Genomic DNA, 12,000 nt, shown 5'->3' on the forward strand with positions numbered 1-12,000 from the left:
AACTCAACAGGCTCACGTAATTCAACCTCCGGAGCAGGGCCCAATCCCCAGCCTCCTGGACCACAAAGTATCAAAAAACTAGTAAAAACCTATTCATACTTAACATTGATTGGTGTCAAGTGGATAGCTCAGAAACAGGCCATTGGGCCCAGCTGGCCTGATCCAGTGTTCATGCTCCACACGAGCTTCCTTCCACCCTCATGTATCTAACAAGATCACCGTAACCATCTCTTCCTTTCTCTCTAATGCGTTTATCCAGCTTCCCCTAAAGTGCATCTCTGCTATTCATCTCAGTTACTCCCTGTGATGGCACGTTCCGCAATTTCGCCGTGAAAGACCAGTCTCTGGAATTCCGTAATAAATTTACCAGCCACTATTCACTGGAAGGAATACTATCACCTGCAAAGCAGAAGGAGGCGGAGTTAATTGTTGAGCAACATGTCCAGTGTATGCGTGGGTTTCCTCCGGGTGCTCCGGTTTCCTCCCATAAGTCCCGAAAGACGTGCTGTTCGGTGAATTGGACATTCTGAATTCTCCCTCAGTGTACCCGAACAGGCGCCGGAATGTGGCGACTAGGGGCTTTTCACAGTAACTTCATTGCAGTGTTAATGTAAGCCTACTTGTGACACTAATAAAAATTATTATTATTAATACTTCGATTTATTAATGTAAGTCAACTCGTGACAATAAAGATTAATATTATTATATTAGGAGCCGTATGAAAGTTAGACAGTACATTTCCTACCTGACAAGAGTGACTGCATTTCAATTGGCTGTGAGCACTCTGGGATGTGTCGAGGTTGGGGAAGATGCTGCACAATTGCGAATCTTTCAGTTATCTTTATTTATATTCAGCGCAGAATAGAACACCGTTTCTTTATCCTGTATACATGCGCAATCCCATACATGCACACAGCCTGACATTCGCACTTTTTGGTATGTGCCGTGGGGCATCCCACGTCGATTGCCATTCTCCCATTCTTGCACCCGCTAGGAGTCTCCACTCCTCAGGTGGTCCTCTAAATTTTTCTCAAAATGTTTGTTTCCCCATTTCCCCTCCGACGCCCTGCCCCCCCCCCCTCCCCCCCCCCCTCCCACCCCCAATCTCGCACTCCCAAAAGTCATATTTTGAATTGAAGAGCATTGCAGCCACAAGCATTTGAACAAGGACAGGCTTTTATAACGCCTGTATTTACAAAAGGACTTTTGAAGAAAGAAAGCCCATTGTCCTGACCCCGGCTGCTGTTTTGACATGACGAATTGTCTCGCTCTCAAAAAAACCCTGCATCTTTGCAAAAGAAGCCTGTGTTAGGCCAGCAAAAAGACCGTAATCTAAACTTCACTACTCCAGTGCTGGAGAATGCCAGGATTTCCTGAATTTATAGTTGTACCTGCTATTTAAAGTACAGTGTATTGTTTTTTTTTCATTCAGGGGAAACGTATTAGGTTTGGATTATCCTAATTTGGGAATAATGATTTACCTCGGCATAGAACAGATTCATGTTTTATCTTTATTTTTTGCTGCACAAACAAATTCTTGGACTCTGCAGATTCACGGAATATCTATTGTTCAACTGTTTATATATTCTGAATGGTATATTGAATGGTGATTTTCCCATGTTTATTTGAACTCCTTGAGATAGGGACACATGACTGGTTTGTGGTTGAGATTAAGGGCTGCTCCGCGGGCAATAGGCAGAAATCTTCCTCAAAAACTGCTGCTACGCTGTTAATGTGTTGGGCAGGTTGGTTCGACGTTGACTGCAACTGGATGCAGTGAAGCTAGAAACAGACGTCTGACACAGGAGATGATCCAACACTGTTTTATTTAACTAGTGGATTGCTGTACATGTTCAGCTGTGGGCTGACACTCTACTAATCCAACTGATGACCTCTTACTGGCTTGACCAGACTTACTAGCTACCGCATGGTAATATTACTCACTAACTTGTGCACTCTGGCTGTCTCAGCAGCTGGGTCCTGAGAGAGAGGGAGGCTTAATGCCCTGTGGGCTTAATAGTGGTGGTGTCCTGTCTGGTGATTGGTTGTTCTGTGTTGTGTGTTCATTGGTCATCCTGTGTGTCAATCACTGCCTGTCTGCATCTCATTATATACATGAGTGGATATTATGACAGCTGTTAGTCCACCAACCCTGTGCTGGCTGAGATACGTTGGTCCCTGGCCTTTAACCTCAGTCGCCTCCGTGTCAAAACTAAACGGGCCGCCATAGATATACATGGGTACAGCATCTTCGCGATACAGAGCGAGACCTTCAGGCACTTAGTCAAATTTCTGGTCCCCCACGTTAAACGCACCACGCCTGACTCACCCCGAGGGTTAGCTGAGCACTTCAATCAAGGGGGAGCTGCACTGGGACCTCAGCACTCTCTCCCGGCCAAGCCAGAAGGATGGCAGCAAGAAGACCCGAGGTGCCTAGGTTTTCGGAAAGGGGCCCGCCTCAGACTTCCTGGTGCCGTGGAGGAGAGGGAGGACATGAAATACCCACATGCTGGCAGGAGACCCCCCCCCCCCCCCCCCCCCCCCCCCCCCCCCCCCCCACCCAGCAATGTCACCAATCCCGCCTGGGACGCAGTGGCAGAAACAGGGAGTGCCAGCAGGAGGCCGGGAGTGCGGTGCCGAAAGAAGATGAATGACCTCCTACATGCTGCTCGGGTGCGTTCCCGCCTGTCTCCTCCTGGCTTTCGTCCCTTCCTCACTGGAAGTCACCGTTAACCCACTTACTGCCACCTCACAGTCGCCCAACACCCGCCCTCACAGCATCATCCTCAACCCCCCCCCCCCCCGCACTTACCCGCCCCCCCCCCCCCCTCCCCCACACACACACACACTGTGAGCACCACACTGCCTCTGATACACATCAGCTGGAGACAGGAATGTGCCAGGGATCGGGCAGTCGGAGGTCTGCTGGATTACAGGACTCGGCTGTGCCCCAGCCGGATGCTGTGCCTCTCCCAGATGCAAAGAAAGAGCCGGGAAATCCAGAAGGATTCGCCAGTTACATTACTGCAACTGCAAGGCCATTTGGAGTCCTGAAGCCTTCCTTCAGTGGCAGGTGATCTTGCCGGCGTTGCGTGGCACCCAGTCCAGCACTGCATGGGTGGCGACTGCATTGGAAAGCCTGGGGCAGGCTGTCAGAGCCATGAGTGGCGGAGTCCAAGGCAGAGATTTATTTTGGGGATCGTCAACACAGTCAAGCTTGCGCATAGCTCTATTTTAAGAAGAACAGGTGAGTTTTTCCTGATGCCCTGGCCAATATTTATCCCTCAATCAATATCACTATAATATGATTTTCTTGTCATTATCGCATTATTGTTTGTGGGAGGTTGTTGTGTCCATTTTTCTACAATACAGCAATGAGTACACTTCAACAGTACTTAATTGGCTGTAAGTCACTACACCACAAGTGGCTGTGCCTTCAGTTACCGAGGCTTCAAGCTCTGGAATTCCCTCCTTGCTCCTCAGCAACTTAATGGATGTGTGAGCTCTCAGCCAAGAATGCATAATGAGGCTTGACTGAGCGCCGGGATATCCATTAGAGCGCTGAGACAGCTGATCGCCAGGGAAAACATTGCTTGATTGACAGCTCTTGTTCCCTGATCTCCACCTTCAATTGCACAATGTTTTCACACGGTAAAGAGCTTTCAAGTGCTTGCAGTTTCAGCCGATGATACTTTAAAGAGTGTGGTGATTGACACTTTTGTTGAGCTGTAGTAAAAAGAAGATTTGTTTAAGAAAGTGGAAAATTATCATGAGTAACTGCATTTTAAAGCCACTTTTACACGTACTATTGTCAGTAGAGGGTTCATTGATTCTGTACAGTGGGTGACTGGGTATAGAAGTGTCATAGCGTGGCATGGGGGCCATAGGGAGCCATGGGGGATGGAGGGGCATGAGGTGGTATGGATGGGGTGGGCATGGGGAGTATGTAAGGTGGTGAGGGAGTGTGAATGGTGAGATTTTACTATCCCTGGGACAAAGTGCACTGCACCGAGGTGGCCCTTTACCAGAGCCCACCTCAACAGCCGACACCCTTTGCGACTGCGTCCGAACCCATCGCAGATCAGCTGGCCCACTGAAACCCGCACTGCCCACACCACAATGAAAACCCTGCCTACGCGGGCACTTTCTCCTGAGCCTACTTGTGACAATAAGCAATTATTATTATTATTAGAAGTCCTGGTTTCTTTATTTCAGTTGCTGCATTGCTTCACTATATACAGGCAAGGCTTTTCGTACAGGTGAGAAAATAACCCATAACCAAGTTCACCTTTTTCATCTTGTCGGGTCTGCGGCTCAAGCATTTTTTAGCGATGACGCAATAAGGGCTCCTACTTAACCGAAACTAACCGGTCGGAAATGCTCAAGCTTCGTGATTGGCTGTGTTTTGCGTGTGCCGCTGCGAGATCGGAAATCGGCTTTTAAAGATCTGTGTGCCGCATGGCGTTTTGTTTATTGTACTGAAGCAAGTTATATAAATTCAGGGCACCGCCCAGTTTGCCTCAGCACAGCCCCGTGGCAGTTTGGGTGCAGGGGGAGGAAACTCTCATTGTACAAGAATGTCCTCAACAGCCCAATAGACAAGGCCCAGCCTGACTAACTCAGGTGGATGTGAAAGATCCCACGACACTATTTTGATAAATTTTAACCTTCAACCACAACCTCAATGAGATTTTATCATTGCTGTTGGCGGGAGCCTACTGTGTGCAAATTGGTTGCTGTGATTCCTACAGTACAATAGTGACCGCATTTCAAAAATGTTTATAGAACAGTACAGCACAGAACAGGCCCTTCGGCCCTCGATGTTGTGCCGAGCGCTGATCACCCTACTCAAACCCACGTATCCACCCTATACCCGTAACCCAACCCCCTTAACCTTACTTTTTAGGACACTACGGGCAATTTAGCATGGCCAATCCACCTAACCCGCACATCTTTGGACTGTGGGAGGAAACCGGAGCACCCGGAGGAAACCCACGCACACACGGGGAGGACGTGCAGACTCCGCACAGACAGTGACCCAGCCGGCAATCGAACCTGGGACCCTGGAGCTGTGAAGCATTTATGCTAACCACCATGCTACCGTGCTGCCCTTAATTGACCATAAAGCATTTTGGGTTGACTGATCATGAAAGACACTGTATAAATTCCTTCAATAGCTCTTTCCAAACCCTCAACCTCGACCACCCACGGAGACAAGGGAAGCAGATGCATGGGAACCATCGCTCACAAGTCCCCCTCCACACACCTTTCTTACTTGGAACTATATTGGCCATTCCTTCACTGTCACTAAGTTGAATTCCTGGAACTCCCTTCCTAACAGCACTGTAGGTGTACCTACACATTGACTGCAGCGGTTAAAGAAGGCGGCTCACCACCACCTTCTCGAGGGCAATTAGGGGTGGGCAATAAATAGGGGCCTTACCAGCGACACCCATGTCCCATGAAAGAATTGTTAAAAAGGACTGACAGATCTTTACCTCCTTTACGATGCTCCTTAAAACTTAACTCTTTGACCAAGCTTTTGTTCATCTGTCCTCATGCCTCCTGGTGTAGCTCAAAGTCCGTTTGTTGAAGCGTCTTCAGATGTTTTCTATGCAGGAAGCACGGTGGCACAATTAGGACTGCTGCTTCAATCGCTTCTCGGCCTTTTGGCTAAGATTGAGCGTAGATTGAGCCTTTTGGCTCAGATCTGGTATGTCTTCTTTATGGGGACCATGAACTGGATTCAATTTGAATTGGTTTTTGGAGCAGGCAAGGAGCTGGATTAGGGGTTTGCCTCTCTCCACACTCTGAGCCCTGGCTTTGTAACTCAGATAAAGTAATAAAAAAATAAAAAATAAAAAGGACTGCTGCTTCACGGTGCCGAGGTCCCAGGTTTGACCCTGGCCCCGGGTCAATGTCCGTGAGGAGTTTGCACATTCTCCCCATGTTTGCGTGGGTCTCACCCCCACACCCCAAAGATGTGGAGCGTAGGTGGATTGGCCATGCTAAATTGCCCCTTAATTGGAAAAAGAAAATGTTTTCTATCCTCTCAGATGCTGTATGAATAGAAGTTGATGTGTTTTCCTCGGTTAGAGAATGGCTCCAAGTTGCAGGTGGATTCATAGTGAGTTCCCCCTCACACCACATCCAGCTGTGCCCCAAGTTGTTGGAGGTTGGCCTTTTTGGAACCACTTCAGCATCTCTATCTTTATATTAATCAGGCAGCGGGTACCACTGAGCCAGAGGCTGCAGGCTCGAGCCCCACTCCAGGACTTGATGGCCGAGGAAAGCATTCATAATGCGGCCAAAACAGGTGGAATATTAACCTGCAAATCGTTCCAACACACGGTAATGGCAGTCAGTAAGAGCGGGAGAAATTCCTGGTCAGCCAATTTGTGCACAGCAAGCTCCCGCAAACGTAACCCTGACCACGAGCAAAGCATTTCCAGTAAACCCCCTGGGTAGCAGAACAGACTTGGGAACCCCGCGTTCAGGCTGGCCACGATGAAATTCAGGTATCTTGGTGTTCAGGTGGCTCATGATTGGACCTTAATGCACCAATTGAACTTGGCCAGTCTGGTGAATAGGTGAAAGGGGACTTGAAGAGGTGGGATGCTGTCCCGTTTTCCTTGTGGAGGGGGGGAGAGAGTACAGACGACTAAAATGAACGTTCTGCCGAGGTTCCTATTCGTGTTCCAGTCTCTCCCGATCTTCCTCCCCAAATATTTTTTTGTTTGATTGGATAAGCAAATCTCGGCCTTTGTGTGGCCGGTAAGACACCCAGGATTCGGAAAGCCTTTTTGCAAGGGGATGGCGTTACCAAATTTAATGTTCTACCATTGGATGGCAAATGTAGAGAAGGTGCGGCGGCGGTGGGGGGAGCAGGGGTCAGGATGGGGCAAATGGAGGAGGCTTCCTGTGTTCGATCTTGTTTATGGGCAATGGTCACTGCCCCTCTCCCATTTTCCCCGGTCAAGTATACAGAGAGCCCAACAGTGATGGCATCCCTTAAAAATTGGAATCAGTTTAGGCGGTGGTTTGACCCTCTCACATTGGAGATGGTCATTGCCTGACACTTGTTTGGCGTGAATGTTACTTTCCACTTGTCAGCCCAAGTCTGGATATCGTCCAGGTCTTGTTGCATTTGCACATGGATTGCTTCAGTATCTGAAGTCGCGAACGGTGCTGAACATTGTGCAATCATCAGCGAACATCTCCACAACTGACCTTATGTTGGAAGGAAGCAACTGAAGATGGTTGGACGTCGGACACGACCCTGAGGAATTCCTGCGGTGATGTCCCGGGACTCAGATGACTGACCTCCAACCACCACAACTATCTTCCTTTGTGCCAGGTATGACTCCAGCCAGTGGAGAATTTCCCCCCTGATTCCCATTGACTCCGGTTTTGCTAGGGCTCCTGGATGCCATACTCGATCAAATGCTGCCTTGATGCCAGTGAAATGTTTTAAAAGTACAGTCACAGTTGAAATTTAGAAAACACAGCAGCTGCTTTGCGCACAGCAAGATCCCACAAACAATGATGAGACAATGACCAGATAACCTGTTTTAGTGATGTTAATTGATGGATACATATTGGCCAGGACACTGGGGAGATCTCCCTTGGTCCTCTTGAAAATAGTGCAATTGGGTCTTTTGTATCCACCTGAAAGAGCAGGCGGAACCTCAATTAACGCCACATCCAGCGGATGAAACTGCTGACAGTGCAGCGTTCCCTCAGTACTGCGCTGGAGCTTAACTCGACATGTTGTGTTGAAGAGTTGGGAGTGGGGCATGAGCCTGTTTGTCATCTGACTCGGAGACAAGAGTGCTACCCACCGAACTATTTAGCACGACAACTCTGAGACAAAATATTGAATAAGGTACTTCAGAATGTGACTCCCTCCATCAAGTAGCTTCACAAATAACCTCTTAAATATTTTGGGGGGTTCCAGAATTAAATTTACATGCTTAACCCTGTTGATTTCCAAGTGACTGGCCTGTTGCACCCTTCAGGAAGTTAACTGTCCATGATTTTAAGGTGAAGTGCCTATCGCTAAATCTTGATTGTTGTTGACGAGGAAATGGAGCGTTCGTACACTTAAGCCACGCAACAAAATATTGAGCGGGATATATCGAACAAGTTGCCACATGTTTTTCGGCGGCAGTGGCGGCCTGCCAGTGGGATTTTCTGGTCCTGCTGTTGTCAGTGGGATTTTCCGAGATTTCCTACTGACTGAACCCCTTGTTGCCGGGAAGCCCAGGCGCTGTCGGTGGGACCGGAATATCCCACCAGCGTGAAGAATCGGTAAATTCTGCCCATTATTTTTCTGGATATAAGAAAATATTTCAGTCCAAATAGTTTTGAGCGGAAAGTCTTTAGGTTACAAGCCGAAGTTTGAGAACATTATCAAACGGGCTAACCCAGTCAAGGAAGCCAGTTAAGCTACACTGGCCCATTATTTTGGGGAACTGAAGCTGTTGATTCCTTTGACAGCCAACTCAATGTTAGTGTCATTTGAAACCGTGTCGTGTCTCTTGCAGTTAGCTGGAGTTTTTTTTTGTGAGGTGGAAGGAGGAAGGGAAGTTGAAAGGGGACGCTACAAAGAACTTATTGAACAATTTCAGGCCATGACGAGGAAAGGGCTTGACATATATTTTCTCAGTTGCTATTTCTTTCCCTGTGAATGGTACTAAGTTGAATACAAGACCATACATGAGAACAGGTTAAGTCAACATCCCGAACGCTGCCAGCTTTGTTTTATGCTTTTTTGTACGTCTGAACTCATAATGCATTTTTCAGCATCATAAATATAAAGGATTGCGTTTCCATGTGGAATAAATTAGCAGTGACAGGATTGGCTTCTATTTTACTCTGGAAGATCTCCAGATTGGTTATTTATGGTGTAATCTTGTGATCATGTAGCTTTCGCTGATCATGCAGGACGGTCTTCAAGTGGTATTGTTGTAGGTAATATGACCTCCATAGATGATGTAATAACCCAGTGTTCCTTCTAGGAACTTGTATTTCTTTTAAAAAGAAATCAATCTTGATTGTTTTAATGGGAAAACAATGGCCTGACACGAAACCTTTTGCTATATTCTGCTCTTGTCTCATGGTTACCATTGATCACAAGGGAGAAAAAAAGCAAACTTTGTGTTTATAATCTTTTTACTGAGGCAGCACTTCCATATGTACCATTGCTCCTGTGAGAGGGCAATGCGTCTGGGCCCATTCCTGTGCCACCTCCACAGGCCCTGAGCCTTCTAGCTTGGGGGTAAAATTAGATAGGGGGTTAAACGGCCATCTGACCCAATGGCATCAGGCGAATTAAAATAAATATCAGACTTACCCAGGCAGCCATCCAGGACTTCTGAAACCGGCTTCCAGCAAATGAAGTTCTTTCTGAAGTGCAGTCTCGGGTCTAATGGGAAAATGCAGCAGATGATCTACATTCAGCAAATTCCCACAAGCACAAACGTGATGTAAATGGCGCCACAGTCCCAGAGGACCATAGGCTGCTCTCCCCTTTGATAGGTGACTGGTGGCGATTTAGCCTGAAGAACACCGCCTCTCAGGTGAGGGGCAAGGTTGAGAAAGCGGGGCCTTCATGAATAACCTCAGGCTGTACAGGAATTGAACCCACGCTGCTGGCCTTGCTCTGCATCACGAACCAGCTGTCCAGCCAACTGAGCTAACCCATCCCCTAGCAATGCATTGATGATCAGATAATCTGTTTTCAGTGATGTCGGTTGAGGGATGAATATTGGATGAATGCAGAGTTAGCCGTGGAATTAAAATCTGTTGCGTTTAGGCGGGTGGTGGGGGGGATGTTGGGGGGGGGAGGGGTGGTTTAGGGGGCTTTGGGGGGGGGGGTGGAATTGCCCTTGTCATTATGTATTGCTCATTGTCACCTTAGCCGGGCCATTGCCATTGTCTTCATTCTTCCCTGGCTTTCTTCAAACCTCACTCAGGCCATGTCTTAATGTTATCCACCCATCTGATTTCTCTTCTTCGTCTTCTGTTTTTTACCCTCCGTTTCTCCTTCAGTAGATGCCAGCACGAGGCCGTCCAGTCTTCCTTTCAAATGGTTTGAGGGAGGTTTGAAGAAAGCCAGGGAAGAATGAAGACAATGGCAATGGCCCGGCTAAGGTGACAATGAGCAATACATAATAACGAGGGCAATCCCCCTCCCACCCCCCCCCCCCCCCCCACCCTCCACCCAGTCTTCCTTTCAAATGTCTCTGATTAGCCATCTTTCTTTCTCTAGCTGTACGAACAACCTCTTTGAGTCCTGAACTTCTCTCGATCTCACCCTTCATCTATAGAACATAGAACATAGAACAGTACAGCACAGAACAGGCCCTTCGGCCCTCGATGTTGTGCCGAACAATGACCACCCTACTTAAACCCACGTAACCCGTATACCCATTTGACCATCCAGCCGATTCATTCTATAGAGCAGTGGGTAAACATGTTTAAAAAGAGCAATGTCACCAAATAGGGTTCCCTTGGCTGGTCAGATATTGCACACTGTTGACCATCTGCTGCTTCTCTGACCATGGAAGCGCCATCTATGGATTGTAATTAAACCTGACCAATGCAGCTGGTGACCTTGGATAGATATTGTCAAATGCTGCTGCAATAACTGTGGAGGTCAAAGCGATTTCATTAAAATTTATCTCCTTGACTTTTCACATATTGCTATTGACCATTCAGTACGTTGGGGGAAATCCATGACAATGTCAATTATGTTGAGCTGCCTGCCACGTCCATCCCCATAGGAAATTGAATAAGATCTTCATTACGTGACTGGATGATCCTTGACTATCAGTCAAACGCCCCCCCCCCCCCATGATCCACATTTTTATCATTAGTAAACAAATGTAGCTACTTAAAGACAAGCAACTTTGTCAAAAGTTGTTCTGTTTTTGTGCCTGGGTTTTGCTCACTTCATGCCTGGAGTAGGGGATTCCCAAGTCAGTGCTGAACCCCAGGTTGAGCCTTAGACCTCGAGGAGCACGACATTCGACTTGACAGCTTTACGCCTATTTTCAATTTCTCAGCGTACGACTGAGATTTCCAATCGGTGCAGCTGAAATATGATGCTATTTCCCAGCACAAATACACTCCCACAAAGTACAAAACCTTTTGTGGAGCTGTTTCAGGCATGGTGGGTACAGTGGGGGATGCACTGGGTGTATAGAGGCCCTGGAGTAACCATCCAGATAAGAGAGCAGATCCCACATTGGGCTGCTGTGAAGTTCATGGGTGAGATTGTCCGGCCATTCTCGCCAGTGGGATGTTCCAATCCCGTTCACCAGCGACCCCACAAACCAGCGGCGGAGGGTGCAAACAGTGGGGCACCCCAGGATTGATAGTGGCGGGACCGGACCATCCCGCCGCTAGCCAATGGCAGGCCGGCGCCACAAAACACGCTGTGGGGGGGGTGCTGAAAATCCCGTCCCATATCTATTTTTGGTGAAGGATTTGCTGATAGGATGAAATGAAAGCAGGGGAGAGGAAGGGGGAAACACAAACACTGGAACAGAGCATTTGGGCCGAATGACCTGTTTTTGTGCTGTGAACAATGTGATCAGGTTATATATATCATGATGCTTTTATTTTTACACCCAGGCTGTATTCTGTATATTTCTGTCTTGCTGCCCCCAAACAAGGGGAATTTATAGCAAGAAGGCAGCACAGTAGCACAGTGGTTAGCACGGTTGCTCCACAGCTCCAGGGTCCCTGGTTCGATTCCCGGCTTGGGTTACTGCCTGTGCAGAGTCGGCATGTTCTCCCCGTGTCTGCGTGGGTTTCCTCCGGGTGCTCCGGTTGCCTCCCACAGTCCAAAGATGTGCAGATTAGGTGGGTTGGCCATGCTAAATTGCACTTAGTGTCCAAAAAGGTTAAGTGGGGGTTACTGGGTTACGGGGATAGGGTGGAGGCGTGGGCTTGAGTAGGATGCTCTTTGTAAAGGCCGGTGCAGACTCGATG

The 12,000-nt window shown here is 48.0% G+C and overlaps 1 protein-coding gene across 10 annotated transcripts in view; it reads left to right on the plus strand.

Moving 5' to 3' along the window:
* The window catches only part of znf516 (zinc finger protein 516), a 179,545-nt gene that overhangs the window by 78,893 nt on the left and 88,652 nt on the right, over window positions 1–12,000 (plus strand). For 6 of the 10 annotated variants that reach the window (XM_038810269.1, XM_038810274.1, XM_038810275.1 and 3 more), the window contains exon 2: window positions 10,054–10,155. The exons of 3 other annotated variants lie outside the window; for them this stretch is intronic. The gene's annotated coding sequence lies outside the window, so the exon portion shown is untranslated. The remainder of the gene's footprint in view (window positions 1–10,053; window positions 10,156–12,000) is intronic. One more of the 10 variants, XM_038810270.1, reaches the window with a different exon arrangement.

This window comes from Scyliorhinus canicula, chromosome 10, assembly GCF_902713615.1.
Source record: "Scyliorhinus canicula chromosome 10, sScyCan1.1, whole genome shotgun sequence".
NCBI lineage: Eukaryota > Metazoa > Chordata > Chondrichthyes > Carcharhiniformes > Scyliorhinidae > Scyliorhinus > Scyliorhinus canicula.